The following is a 14,263-nucleotide window of genomic DNA, read 5'->3' as shown; positions in this document are numbered from 1 at the left end:
CCCAGAACAAATGCTCGGCTATTAGTATGGTCATGCAAATGAATTCACACCTAAAGGTTAGTTCCATTGGTCAGTTCAAAGGATGCCGCCATTCTGTTCGCTACGCCAATTAGTAAACAGGCGAGGTCAAAGCTCACTCTTCCGGTCAAGGACAGGAAGTTCCCCTTCACAATAAAACCCTATTATCCTCCCTTCCGAATAAAAGCAACACATTAGGTTTCAATCGGCATCCATTTTAACTATTGTCTAAACAATAAAACATTCATTCATTCTCATGCATCATACAGTTAATCATTACATTTGTCATTAAAACAGAATAATAAAACAGTGATCCTCTCTTATGTTTCATAATACATTCCTCCAGAATATTCCTCATAATATCCCAAATTAATTATCATATCTTTCTTTATGTATTAATTTAAAACATAAACTTCTTTTATCTACATGTGCAAATATATATAAAATCCACTACAACCTAACAGTACTGAAGTCTGGTTCAACTATCCTGACTACTGAAGTCTGGTTCAACTATCCTGAGTACTGAAGTCTGGTTCAACTATCCTGACTACTGAAGTCTGGTTCAACTATCCTGTCTACTGAAGTCTGGTTCAACTATCCTGTGAACTGACATCTGGTTCAACTATCATGTGAACTGACGTCTGGTTCAACTATCCAGAGTACTGTAGTCTGGTTCAACTATCCTGAGTACTGAAGTCTGGTTCAACTATCCTGAGTACAGAAGTCTGGTTCAACTATCCTAAGTACTGAAGTCTGGTTCAACTATCCTGATTACTGAAATCTGGTTGAACTATCCTGATTACTGAAATCTGGTTCAACTATCCTGTGAACTAAAGTCTGGTTGAACTATCCTGATTACTGAAGTCTGGTTGAACTATCCTGATTACTGAAGTTTGGTTCAACTATCCTGAGTACTGAAGTCTGGTTCAACTATCCTGATTACTGAAGTCTGGTTCAACTATCCTGAGTACTGAAGTCTGGTTCAACTATCCTGACTACTGAAGTCTGGTTCAACTATCCTGAGTACTGAAGTCTGGTTCAACTATCCTGTGAACTGACATCTGGTTCTACTATCCTGAGTACTGAAGCCTGGTTCAACTATCCTTATTACTGAAGTCTGGTTCAACTATTCTGAGTACTGAATTCTGGTTCAACTGTCCTGTGAACTGAAGTCTGGTTCAACTATCCTGAGTACTGAAGTCTGGTTCAACTATCCTGATTACTGAAGTCTGGTTCAACTATTCTGTGAACTGATGTCTGGTTCAACTATCCTGATTACTGAAGTCTGGTTCAACTATCCTGTGAACTGACGTCTAGTTCAACTATCCAGAGTACTGTAGTCTGGTTCAACTATCCTGAGTACTGAAGTCAGGTTCAACTATCCTTATTACTGAAGTCTGGTTCAACTATTCTGAGTACTGAAGTCTGGTTCAACTATCCTGATTACTGAAGTCTGGTTCAACTATTCTGAGTACTGAAGTCTGGTTCAACTATCCTGATTACTGAAGTCTGGTTCAACTATCCTGATTACTGAAGTCTGGTTCAAATATTCTGTGAACTGATGTCTGGTTCAACTATCCTGATTACTGAAGTCTGGTTCAACTATCCTGTGAACTGACGTCTAGTTCAACTATCCAGAGTACTGTAGTCTGGTTCAACTATTCTGAGTACTGAAGTCTGGTTCAACTATCCTGAGTACTGAAGTTTGGTTCAACTATCCTGATTACTGAAGTCTGTTTCAACTATCCTGAGTACTGAAGTCTGGTTCAACTATCATGTGAACTGATATCTGGTTCAACTATCCTGAGTACTGAAGCCTGGTTCAACTATCCTGATTACTGAAGTCTGGTTCAATTATCCTGACTACTGAATTCTGGTTCAACTGTCCTGTGAACTGAAGTCTGGTTCAACTATCCTGATTACTGAAGTCTGGTTCAACTATCCTGTGAACTGACGTCTAGTTCAACTATCCAGAGTACTGTAGTCTGGTTCAACTATCCTGAGTACTGAAGTCTGGTTCAACTAACCTTATTACTGAAGTCTGGTTCAACTATTCTGAGTACTGAAGTCTGGTTCAACTATCCTGATTACTGAAGTCTGGTTAAACTATTCTGAGTACTAAAGTCTGGTTCAACTATCCTGATTACTAAAGTCTGGTTCAACTATTCTGATTACTGAAGTCTGGTTCAACTATTCTGAGTACTGAAGTCTGGTTCAACTATCCTGATTACTGAAGTCTGGTTCAACTATCCTGTGAACTGATGTCTGGTTCAACTATCCTGAGTACTGACGTCTGGTTCAACTATCCTGATTACTGAAGTCTGGTTCAACTATCCTTATTACTGAAGTCTGGTTCAACTATTCTGAGTACTGAATTCTGGTTCAACTGTCCTGTGAACTGAAGTCTGGTTCAACTATCCTGAGTACTGAAGTCTGGTTCAACTATCCTGATTACTGAAGTCTGGTTCAACTATTCTGTGAACTGATGTCTGGTTCAACTATCCTGATTACTGAAGTCTGGTTCAACTATCCTGTGAACTGACGTCTAGTTCAACTATCCAGAGTACTGTAGTCTGGTTCAACTATCCTGAGTACTGAAGTCAGGTTCAACTATCCTTATTACTGAAGTCTGGTTCAACTATCCTGATTACTGAAGTCTGGTTCAACTATTCTGAGTACTGAAGTCTGGTTCAACTATCCTGATTACTGAAGTCTGGTTCAACTATCCTGATTACTGAAGTCTGGTTCAAATATTCTGTGAACTGATGTCTGGTTCAACTATCCTGATTACTGAAGTCTGGTTCAACTATCCTGTGAACTGACGTCTAGTTCAACTATCCAGAGTACTGTAGTCTGGTTCAACTATTCTGAGTACTGAAGTCTGGTTCAACTATCCTGAGTACTGAAGTTTGGTTCAACTATCCTGATTACTGAAGTCTGTTTCAACTATCCTGAGTACTGAAGTCTGGTTCAACTATCATGTGAACTGATATCTGGTTCAACTATCCTGAGTACTGAAGCCTGGTTCAACTATCCTGATTACTGAAGTCTGGTTCAATTATCCTGACTACTGAATTCTGGTTCAACTGTCCTGTGAACTGAAGTCTGGTTCAACTATCCTGATTACTGAAGTCTGGTTCAACTATCCTGTGAACTGACGTCTAGTTCAACTATCCAGAGTACTGTAGTCTGGTTCAACTATCCTGAGTACTGAAGTCTGGTTCAACTAACCTTATTACTGAAGTCTGGTTCAACTATTCTGAGTACTGAAGTCTGGTTCAACTATCCTGATTACTGAAGTCTGGTTAAACTATTCTGAGTACTGAAGTCTGGTTCAACTATCCTGATTACTAAAGTCTGGTTCAACTATTCTGATTACTGAAGTCTGGTTCAACTATTCTGAGTACTGAAGTCTGGTTCAACTATCCTGATTACTGAAGTCTGGTTCAACTATCCTGTGAACTGATGTCTGGTTCAACTATCCTGAGTACTGACGTCTGGTTCAACTATCCTGATTACTGAAGTCTGGTTCAACTATCCTTATTACTGAAGTCTGGTTCAACTATCCTGACTACTGAATTCTGGTTCAACTGTCCTGTGAACTGAAGTCTGGTTCAACTATCCTGATTACTGAAGTCTGGTTCAACTATCCTGTGAACTGACGTCTAGTTCAACTATCCAGAGTACTGTAGTCTGGTTCAACTATCCTGAGTACTGAAGTCTGGTTCAACTAACCTTATTACTGAAGTCTGGTTCAACTATTCTGAGTACTGAAGTCTGGTTCAACTATCCTGATTACTGAAGTCTGGTTCAACTATTCTGAGAACTGAAGTCTGGTTCAACTATCCTGATTACTAAAGTCTGGTTCAACTATTCTGATTACTGAAGTCTGGTTCAACTATTCTGAGTACTGAAGTCTGGTTCAACTATCCTGATTACTGAAGTCTGGATCAACTATCCTGTGAACTGATGTCTGGTTCAACTATCCTGAGTACTGAAGTCTGGTTCAACTATCCTGACTACTGAAGTCTGGTTCAACTATCCTGGATACTGAAGTCTGGTTCAACTATCCTGTGAACTGACGTCTCGTTCTACTATCCTGAGTACTGAAGCCTGGTTCAACTATCCTGATTACTGAATTCTGGTTCAACTATCCTGTGAACTGAAGTCTGGTTCAACTATCCTGAGTACCGAAGTCTGGTTCAACTATCCTGATTACTGAAGTCTGGTTCAACTATCCTGAGTACTGAAGTCTAGTTCAACTATCCTGATTACTGAAGTCTGGTTCAACTATCCTGTGAACTGACGTCTGGTTCAACTATCCTGATTACTGAAGTCTGGTTCAACTATCATGATTACTGAAGTCTGGTTCATTTATCCTGACTACTAAATTCTGGTTCAACTGTCCTGTGAACTGAAGTCTGGTTCAACTATCCTGAGTACTGAAGTCTGGTTCAACTATCCTGATTACTGAAGTCTGGTTCAACTATTCTGTGAACTGATGTCTGGTTCAACTATCCTGATTACTGAAGTCTGGTTCAACTATCCTGTGAACTGACGTCTAGTTCAACTATCCAGAGTACTGTAGTCTGGTTCAACTATCCTGAGTACTGAAGTCAGGTTCAACTATCCTTATTACTGAAGTCTGGTTCAACTATCCTGATTACTGAAGTCTGGTTCAACTATTCTGAGTACTGAAGTCTGGTTCAACTATCCTGATTACTGAAGTCTGGTTAAACTATTCTGAGTACTAAAGTCTGGTTCAACTATCCTGATTACTAAAGTCTGGTTCAACTATTCTGATTACTGAAGTCTGGTTCAACTATTCTGAGTACTGAAGTCTGGTTCAACTATCCTGATTACTGAAGTCTGGTTCAACTATCCTGTGAACTGATGTCTGGTTCAACTATCCTGAGTACTGACGTCTGGTTCAACTATCCTGATTACTGAAGTCTGGTTCAACTATCCTTATTACTGAAGTCTGGTTCAACTATTCTGAGTACTGAATTCTGGTTCAACTGTCCTGTGAACTGAAGTCTGGTTCAACTATCCTGAGTACTGAAGTCTGGTTCAACTATCCTGATTACTGAAGTCTGGTTCAACTATTCTGTGAACTGATGTCTGGTTCAACTATCCTGATTACTGAAGTCTGGTTCAACTATCCTGTGAACTGACGTCTAGTTCAACTATCCAGAGTACTGTAGTCTGGTTCAACTATCCTGAGTACTGAAGTCAGGTTCAACTATCCTTATTACTGAAGTCTGGTTCAACTATCCTGATTACTGAAGTCTGGTTCAACTATTCTGAGTACTGAAGTCTGGTTCAACTATCCTGATTACTGAAGTCTGGTTCAACTATCCTGATTACTGAAGTCTGGTTCAAATATTCTGTGAACTGATGTCTGGTTCAACTATCCTGATTACTGAAGTCTGGTTCAACTATCCTGTGAACTGACGTCTAGTTCAACTATCCAGAGTACTGTAGTCTGGTTCAACTATTCTGAGTACTGAAGTCTGGTTCAACTATCCTGAGTACTGAAGTTTGGTTCAACTATCCTGATTACTGAAGTCTGTTTCAACTATCCTGAGTACTGAAGTCTGGTTCAACTATCATGTGAACTGATATCTGGTTCAACTATCCTGAGTACTGAAGCCTGGTTCAACTATCCTGATTACTGAAGTCTGGTTCAATTATCCTGACTACTGAATTCTGGTTCAACTGTCCTGTGAACTGAAGTCTGGTTCAACTATCCTGATTACTGAAGTCTGGTTCAACTATCCTGTGAACTGACGTCTAGTTCAACTATCCAGAGTACTGTAGTCTGGTTCAACTATCCTGAGTACTGAAGTCTGGTTCAACTAACCTTATTACTGAAGTCTGGTTCAACTATTCTGAGTACTGAAGTCTGGTTCAACTATCCTGATTACTGAAGTCTGGTTAAACTATTCTGAGTACTGAAGTCTGGTTCAACTATCCTGATTACTAAAGTCTGGTTCAACTATTCTGATTACTGAAGTCTGGTTCAACTATTCTGAGTACTGAAGTCTGGTTCAACTATCCTGATTACTGAAGTCTGGTTCAACTATCCTGTGAACTGATGTCTGGTTCAACTATCCTGAGTACTGACGTCTGGTTCAACTATCCTGATTACTGAAGTCTGGTTCAACTATCCTTATTACTGAAGTCTGGTTCAACTATCCTGACTACTGAATTCTGGTTCAACTGTCCTGTGAACTGAAGTCTGGTTCAACTATCCTGATTACTGAAGTCTGGTTCAACTATCCTGTGAACTGACGTCTAGTTCAACTATCCAGAGTACTGTAGTCTGGTTCAACTATCCTGAGTACTGAAGTCTGGTTCAACTAACCTTATTACTGAAGTCTGGTTCAACTATTCTGAGTACTGAAGTCTGGTTCAACTATCCTGATTACTGAAGTCTGGTTCAACTATTCTGAGAACTGAAGTCTGGTTCAACTATCCTGATTACTAAAGTCTGGTTCAACTATTCTGATTACTGAAGTCTGGTTCAACTATTCTGAGTACTGAAGTCTGGTTCAACTATCCTGATTACTGAAGTCTGGATCAACTATCCTGTGAACTGATGTCTGGTTCAACTATCCTGAGTACTGAAGTCTGGTTCAACTATCCTGACTACTGAAGTCTGGTTCAACTATCCTGGATACTGAAGTCTGGTTCAACTATCCTGTGAACTGACGTCTCGTTCTACTATCCTGAGTACTGAAGCCTGGTTCAACTATCCTGATTACTGAATTCTGGTTCAACTATCCTGTGAACTGAAGTCTGGTTCAACTATCCTGAGTACCGAAGTCTGGTTCAACTATCCTGAGTACTGAAGTCTGGTTCAACTATCCTGAGTACTGAAGTCTAGTTCAACTATCCTGATTACTGAAGTCTGGTTCAACTATCCTGTGAACTGACGTCTGGTTCAACTATCCTGATTACTGAAGTCTGGTTCAACTATCATGATTACTGAAGTCTGGTTCATTTATCCTGACTACTAAATTCTGGTTCAACTGTCCTGTGAACTGAAGTCTGGTTCAACTATCCTGAGTACTGAAGTCTGGTTCAACTATCCTGATTACTGAAGTCTGGTTCAACTATTCTGTGAACTGATGTCTGGTTCAACTATCCTGATTACTGAAGTCTGGTTCAACTATCCTGTGAACTGACGTCTAGTTCAACTATCCAGAGTACTGTAGTCTGGTTCAACTATCCTGAGTACTGAAGTCAGGTTCAACTATCCTTATTACTGAAGTCTGGTTCAACTATCCTGATTACTGAAGTCTGGTTCAACTATTCTGAGTACTGAAGTCTGGTTCAACTATCCTGATTACTGAAGTCTGGTTCAACTATCCTGATTACTGAAGTCTGGTTCAAATATTCTGTGAACTGATGTCTGGTTCAACTATCCTGATTACTGAAGTCTGGTTCAACTATCCTGTGAACTGACGTCTAGTTCAACTATCCAGAGTACTGTAGTCTGGTTCAACTATTCTGAGTACTGAAGTCTGGTTCAACTATCCTGAGTACTGAAGTTTGGTTCAACTATCCTGATTACTGAAGTCTGTTTCAACTATCCTGAGTACTGAAGTCTGGTTCAACTATCATGTGAACTGATATCTGGTTCAACTATCCTGAGTACTGAAGCCTGGTTCAACTATCCTGATTACTGAAGTCTGGTTCAAATATCCTGACTACTGAATTCTGGTTCAACTGTCCTGTGAACTAAAGTCTGGTTCAACTATCCTGATTACTGAAGTCTGGTTCAACTATCCTGTGAACTGACATCTAGTTCAACTATCCAGAGTACTGTAGTCTGGTTCAACTATCCTGATTACTGAAGTCTGGTTAAACTATTCTGAGTACTGAAGTCTGGTTCAACTATCCTGATTACTAAAGTCTGGTTCAACTATTCTGATTACTGAAGTCTGGTTCAACTATTCTGAGTACTGAAGTCTGGTTCAACTATCCTGATTACTGAAGTCTGGTTCAACTATCCTGTGAACTGATGTCTGGTTCAACTATCCTGAGTACTGACGTCTGGTTCAACTATCCTGATTACTGAAGTCTGGTTCAACTATCCTTATTACTGAAGTCTGGTTCAACTATCCTGATTACTGAATTCTGGTTCAACTGTCCTGTGAACTGAAGTCTGGTTCAACTATCCTGATTACTGAAGTCTGGTTCAACTATCCTGTGAACTGACGTCTAGTTCAACTATCCAGAGTACTGTAGTCTGGTTCAACTATTCTGAGTACTGAAGTCTGGTTCAACTATCCTGAGTACTGAAGTTTGGTTCAACTATCCTGATTACTGAAGTCTGTTTCAACTATCCTGAGTACTGAAGTCTGGTTCAACTATCATGTGAACTGATATCTGGTTCAACTATCCTGAGTACTGAAGCCTGGTTCAACTATCCTGATTACTGAAGTCTGGTTCAATTATCCTGACTACTGAATTCTGGTTCAACTGTCCTGTGAACTGAAGTCTGGTTCAACTATCCTGATTACTGAAGTCTGGTTCAACTATCCTGTGAACTGACGTCTAGTTCAACTATCCAGAGTACTGTAGTCTGGTTCAACTATCCTGAGTACTGAAGTCTGGTTCAACTAACCTTATTACTGAAGTCTGGTTCAACTATTCTGAGTACTGAAGTCTGGTTCAACTATCCTGATTACTGAAGTCTGGTTAAACTATTCTGAGTACTGAAGTCTGGTTCAACTATCCTGATTACTAAAGTCTGGTTCAACTATTCTGATTACTGAAGTCTGGTTCAACTATTCTGAGTACTGAAGTCTGGTTCAACTATCCTGATTACTGAAGTCTGGTTCAACAATCCTGTGAACTGATGTCTGGTTCAACTATCCTGAGTACTGACGTCTGGTTCAACTATCCTGATTACTGAAGTCTGGTTCAACTATCCTTATTACTGAAGTCTGGTTCAACTATCCTGACTACTGAATTCTGGTTCAACTGTCCTGTGAACTGAAGTCTGGTTCAACTATCCTGATTACTGAAGTCTGGTTCAACTATCCTGTGAACTGACGTCTAGTTCAACTATCCAGAGTACTGTAGTCTGGTTCAACTATCCTGAGTACTGAAGTCTGGTTCAACTAACCTTATTACTGAAGTCTGGTTCAACTATTCTGAGTACTGAAGTCTGGTTCAACTATCCTGATTACTGAAGTCTGGTTCAACTATTCTGAGAACTGAAGTCTGGTTCAACTATCCTGATTACTAAAGTCTGGTTCAACTATTCTGATTACTGAAGTCTGGTTCAACTATTCTGAGTACTGAAGTCTGGTTCAACTATCCTGATTACTGAAGTCTGGTTCAACTATCCTGTGAACTGATGTCTGGTTCAACTATCCTGAGTACTGAAGTCTGGTTCAACTATCCTGACTACTGAAGTCTGGTTCAACTATCCTGGATACTGAAGTCTGGTTCAACTATCCTGGATACTGAAGTCTGGTTCAACTATCCTGTGAACTGACGTCTCGTTCTACTATCCTGAGTACTGAAGCCTGGTTCAACTATCCTGATTACTGAATTCTGGTTCAACTATCCTGTGAACTGAAGTCTGGTTCAACTATCCTGAGTACCGAAGTCTGGTTCAACTATCCTGATTACTGAAGTCTGGTTCAACTATCCTGAGTACTGAAGTCTAGTTCAACTATCCTGATTACTGAAGTCTGGTTCAACTATCCTGTGAACTGACGTCTGGTTCAACTATCCTGATTACTGAAGTCTGGTTCAACTATCATGATTACTGAAGTCTGGTTCATTTATCCTGACTACTAAATTCTGGTTCAACTGTCCTGTGAACTGAAGTCTGGTTCAACTATCCTGATTACTGAAGTCTGGTTCAACTATCCTGATTACTGAAGTCTGGTTCAACTATTCTGTGAACTGATGTCTGGTTCAACTATCCTGATTACTGAAGTCTGGTTCAACTATCCTGTGAACTGACGTCTAGTTCAACTATCCAGAGTACTGTAGTCTGGTTCAACTATCCTGAGTACTGAAGTCAGGTTCAACTATCCTTATTACTGAAGTCTGGTTCAACTATCCTGATTACTGAAGTCTGGTTCAACTATTCTGAGTACTGAAGTCTGGTTCAACTATCCTGATTACTGAAGTCTGGTTCAACTATCCTGATTACTGAAGTCTGGTTCAAATATTCTGTGAACTGATGTCTGGTTCAACTATCCTGATTACTGAAGTCTGGTTCAACTATCCTGTGAACTGACGTCTAGTTCAACTATCCAGAGTACTGTAGTCTGGTTCAACTATTCTGAGTACTGAAGTCTGGTTCAACTATCCTGAGTACTGAAGTTTGGTTCAACTATCCTGATTACTGAAGTCTGTTTCAACTATCCTGAGTACTGAAGTCTGGTTCAACTATCATGTGAACTGATATCTGGTTCAACTATCCTGAGTACTGAAGCCTGGTTCAACTATCCTGATTACTGAAGTCTGGTTCAAATATCCTGACTACTGAATTCTGGTTCAACTGTCCTGTGAACTAAAGTCTGGTTCAACTATCCTGATTACTGAAGTCTGGTTCAACTATCCTGTGAACTGACATCTAGTTCAACTATCCAGAGTACTGTAGTCTGGTTCAACTATCCTGATTACTGAAGTCTGGTTAAACTATTCTGAGTACTGAAGTCTGGTTCAACTATCCTGATTACTAAAGTCTGGTTCAACTATTCTGATTACTGAAGTCTGGTTCAACTATTCTGAGTACTGAAGTCTGGTTCAACTATCCTGATTACTGAAGTCTGGTTCAACTATCCTGTGAACTGATGTCTGGTTCAACTATCCTGAGTACTGACGTCTGGTTCAACTATCCTGATTACTGAAGTCTGGTTCAACTATCCTTATTACTGAAGTCTGGTTCAACTATCCTGATTACTGAATTCTGGTTCAACTGTCCTGTGAACTGAAGTCTGGTTCAACTATCCTGATTACTGAAGTCTGGTTCAACTATCCTGTGAACTGACGTCTAGTTCAACTATCCAGAGTACTGTAGTCTGGTTCAACTATTCTGAGTACTGAAGTCTGGTTCAACTATCCTGAGTACTGAAGTTTGGTTCAACTATCCTGATTACTGAAGTCTGTTTCAACTATCCTGAGTACTGAAGTCTGGTTCAACTATCATGTGAACTGATATCTGGTTCAACTATCCTGAGTACTGAAGCCTGGTTCAACTATCCTGATTACTGAAGTCTGGTTCAATTATCCTGACTACTGAATTCTGGTTCAACTGTCCTGTGAACTGAAGTCTGGTTCAACTATCCTGATTACTGAAGTCTGGTTCAACTATCCTGTGAACTGACGTCTAGTTCAACTATCCAGAGTACTGTAGTCTGGTTCAACTATCCTGAGTACTGAAGTCTGGTTCAACTAACCTTATTACTGAAGTCTGGTTCAACTATTCTGAGTACTGAAGTCTGGTTCAACTATCCTGATTACTGAAGTCTGGTTAAACTATTCTGAGTACTGAAGTCTGGTTCAACTATCCTGATTACTAAAGTCTGGTTCAACTATTCTGATTACTGAAGTCTGGTTCAACTATTCTGAGTACTGAAGTCTGGTTCAACTATCCTGATTACTGAAGTCTGGTTCAACTATCCTGTGAACTGATGTCTGGTTCAACTATCCTGAGTACTGACGTCTGGTTCAACTATCCTGATTACTGAAGTCTGGTTCAACTATCCTTATTACTGAAGTCTGGTTCAACTATTCTGAGTACTGAATTCTGGTTCAACTGTCCTGTGAACTGAAGTCTGGTTCAACTATCCTGAGTACTGAAGTCTGGTTCAACTATCCTGATTACTGAAGTCTGGTTCAACTATTCTGTGAACTGAAGTCTGGTTCAACTATCCTGAGTACTGAAGTCTGGTTCAACTATCCTGATTACTGAAGTCTGGTTCAACTATTCTGTGAACTGATGTCTGGTTCAACTATCCTGATTACTGAAGTCTGGTTCAACTATCCTGTGAACTGACGTCTAGTTCAACTATCCAGAGTACTGTAGTCTGGTTCAACTATCCTGAGTACTGAAGTCAGGTTCAACTATCCTTATTACTGAAGTCTGGTTCAACTATCCTGATTACTGAAGTCTGGTTCAACTATTCTGAGTACTGAAGTCTGGTTCAACTATCCTGATTACTGAAGTCTGGTTCAACTATCCTGATTACTGAAGTCTGGTTCAAATATTCTGTGAACTGATGTCTGGTTCAACTATCCTGATTACTGAAGTCTGGTTCAACTATCCTGTGAACTGACGTCTAGTTCAACTATCCAGAGTACTGTAGTCTGGTTCAACTATTCTGAGTACTGAAGTCTGGTTCAACTATCCTGAGTACTGAAGTTTGGTTCAACTATCCTGATTACTGAAGTCTGTTTCAACTATCCTGAGTACTGAAGTCTGGTTCAACTATCATGTGAACTGATATCTGGTTCAACTATCCTGAGTACTGAAGCCTGGTTCAACTATCCTGATTACTGAAGTCTGGTTCAATTATCCTGACTACTGAATTCTGGTTCAACTGTCCTGTGAACTGAAGTCTGGTTCAACTATCCTGATTACTGAAGTCTGGTTCAACTATCCTGTGAACTGACGTCTAGTTCAACTATCCAGAGTACTGTAGTCTGGTTCAACTATCCTGAGTACTGAAGTCTGGTTCAACTAACCTTATTACTGAAGTCTGGTTCAACTATTCTGAGTACTGAAGTCTGGTTCAACTATCCTGATTACTGAAGTCTGGTTAAACTATTCTGAGTACTGAAGTCTGGTTCAACTATCCTGATTACTAAAGTCTGGTTCAACTATTCTGATTACTGAAGTCTGGTTCAACTATTCTGAGTACTGAAGTCTGGTTCAACTATCCTGATTACTGAAGTCTGGTTCAACTATCCTGTGAACTGATGTCTGGTTCAACTATCCTGAGTACTGACGTCTGGTTCAACTATCCTGATTACTGAAGTCTGGTTCAACTATCCTTATTACTGAAGTCTGGTTCAACTATCCTGACTACTGAATTCTGGTTCAACTGTCCTGTGAACTGAAGTCTGGTTCAACTATCCTGATTACTGAAGTCTGGTTCAACTATCCTGTGAACTGACGTCTAGTTCAACTATCCAGAGTACTGTAGTCTGGTTCAACTATCCTGAGTACTGAAGTCTGGTTCAACTAACCTTATTACTGAAGTCTGGTTCAACTATTCTGAGTACTGAAGTCTGGTTCAACTATCCTGATTACTGAAGTCTGGTTCAACTATTCTGAGAACTGAAGTCTGGTTCAACTATCCTGATTACTAAAGTCTGGTTCAACTATTCTGATTACTGAAGTCTGGTTCAACTATTCTGAGTACTGAAGTCTGGTTCAACTATCCTGATTACTGAAGTCTGGTTCAACTATCCTGTGAACTGAAGTCTGGTTCAACTATCCTGAGTACTGAAGTCTGGTTCAACTATCCTGACTACTGAAGTCTGGTTCAACTATCCTGGATACTGAAGTCTGGTTCAACTATCCTGTGAACTGACGTCTCGTTCTACTATCCTGAGTACTGAAGCCTGGTTCAACTATCCTGATTACTGAATTCTGGTTCAACTATCCTGTGAACTGAAGTCTGGTTCAACTATCCTGAGTACCGAAGTCTGGTTCAACTATCCTGATTACTGAAGTCTGGTTCAAATATCCTGAGTACTGAAGTCTAGTTCAACTATCCTGATTACTGAAGTCTGGTTCAACTATCCTGTGAACTGACGTCTGGTTCAACTATCCTGATTACTGAAGTCTGGTTCAACTATCATGATTACTGAAGTCTGGTTCATTTATCCTGACTACTAAATTCTGGTTCAACTGTCCTGTGAACTGAAGTCTGGTTCAACTATCCTGAGTACTGAAGTCTGGTTCAACTATCCTGATTACTGAAGTCTGGTTCAACTATTCTGTGAACTGATGTCTGGTTCAACTATCCTGATTACTGAAGTCTGGTTCAACTATCCTGTGAACTGACGTCTAGTTCAACTATCCAGAGTACTGTAGTCTGGTTCAACTATCCTGAGTACTGAAGTCTGGTTCAACTATCCTTATTACTGAAGTCTGGTTCAACTATCCTGATTACTGAAGTCTGGTTCAACTATTCTGAGTACTGAAGTCTGGTTCAACTATCCTGATTACTGAAGTCTGGTTCAACTATCCTGATTACTG

The sequence above is a fragment of the Cyclopterus lumpus genome, chromosome 14 (genome assembly GCF_009769545.1).
Source record: "Cyclopterus lumpus isolate fCycLum1 chromosome 14, fCycLum1.pri, whole genome shotgun sequence".
NCBI lineage: Eukaryota > Metazoa > Chordata > Actinopteri > Perciformes > Cyclopteridae > Cyclopterus > Cyclopterus lumpus.
Note: the sequence above shows the minus strand (reverse complement) of the source record.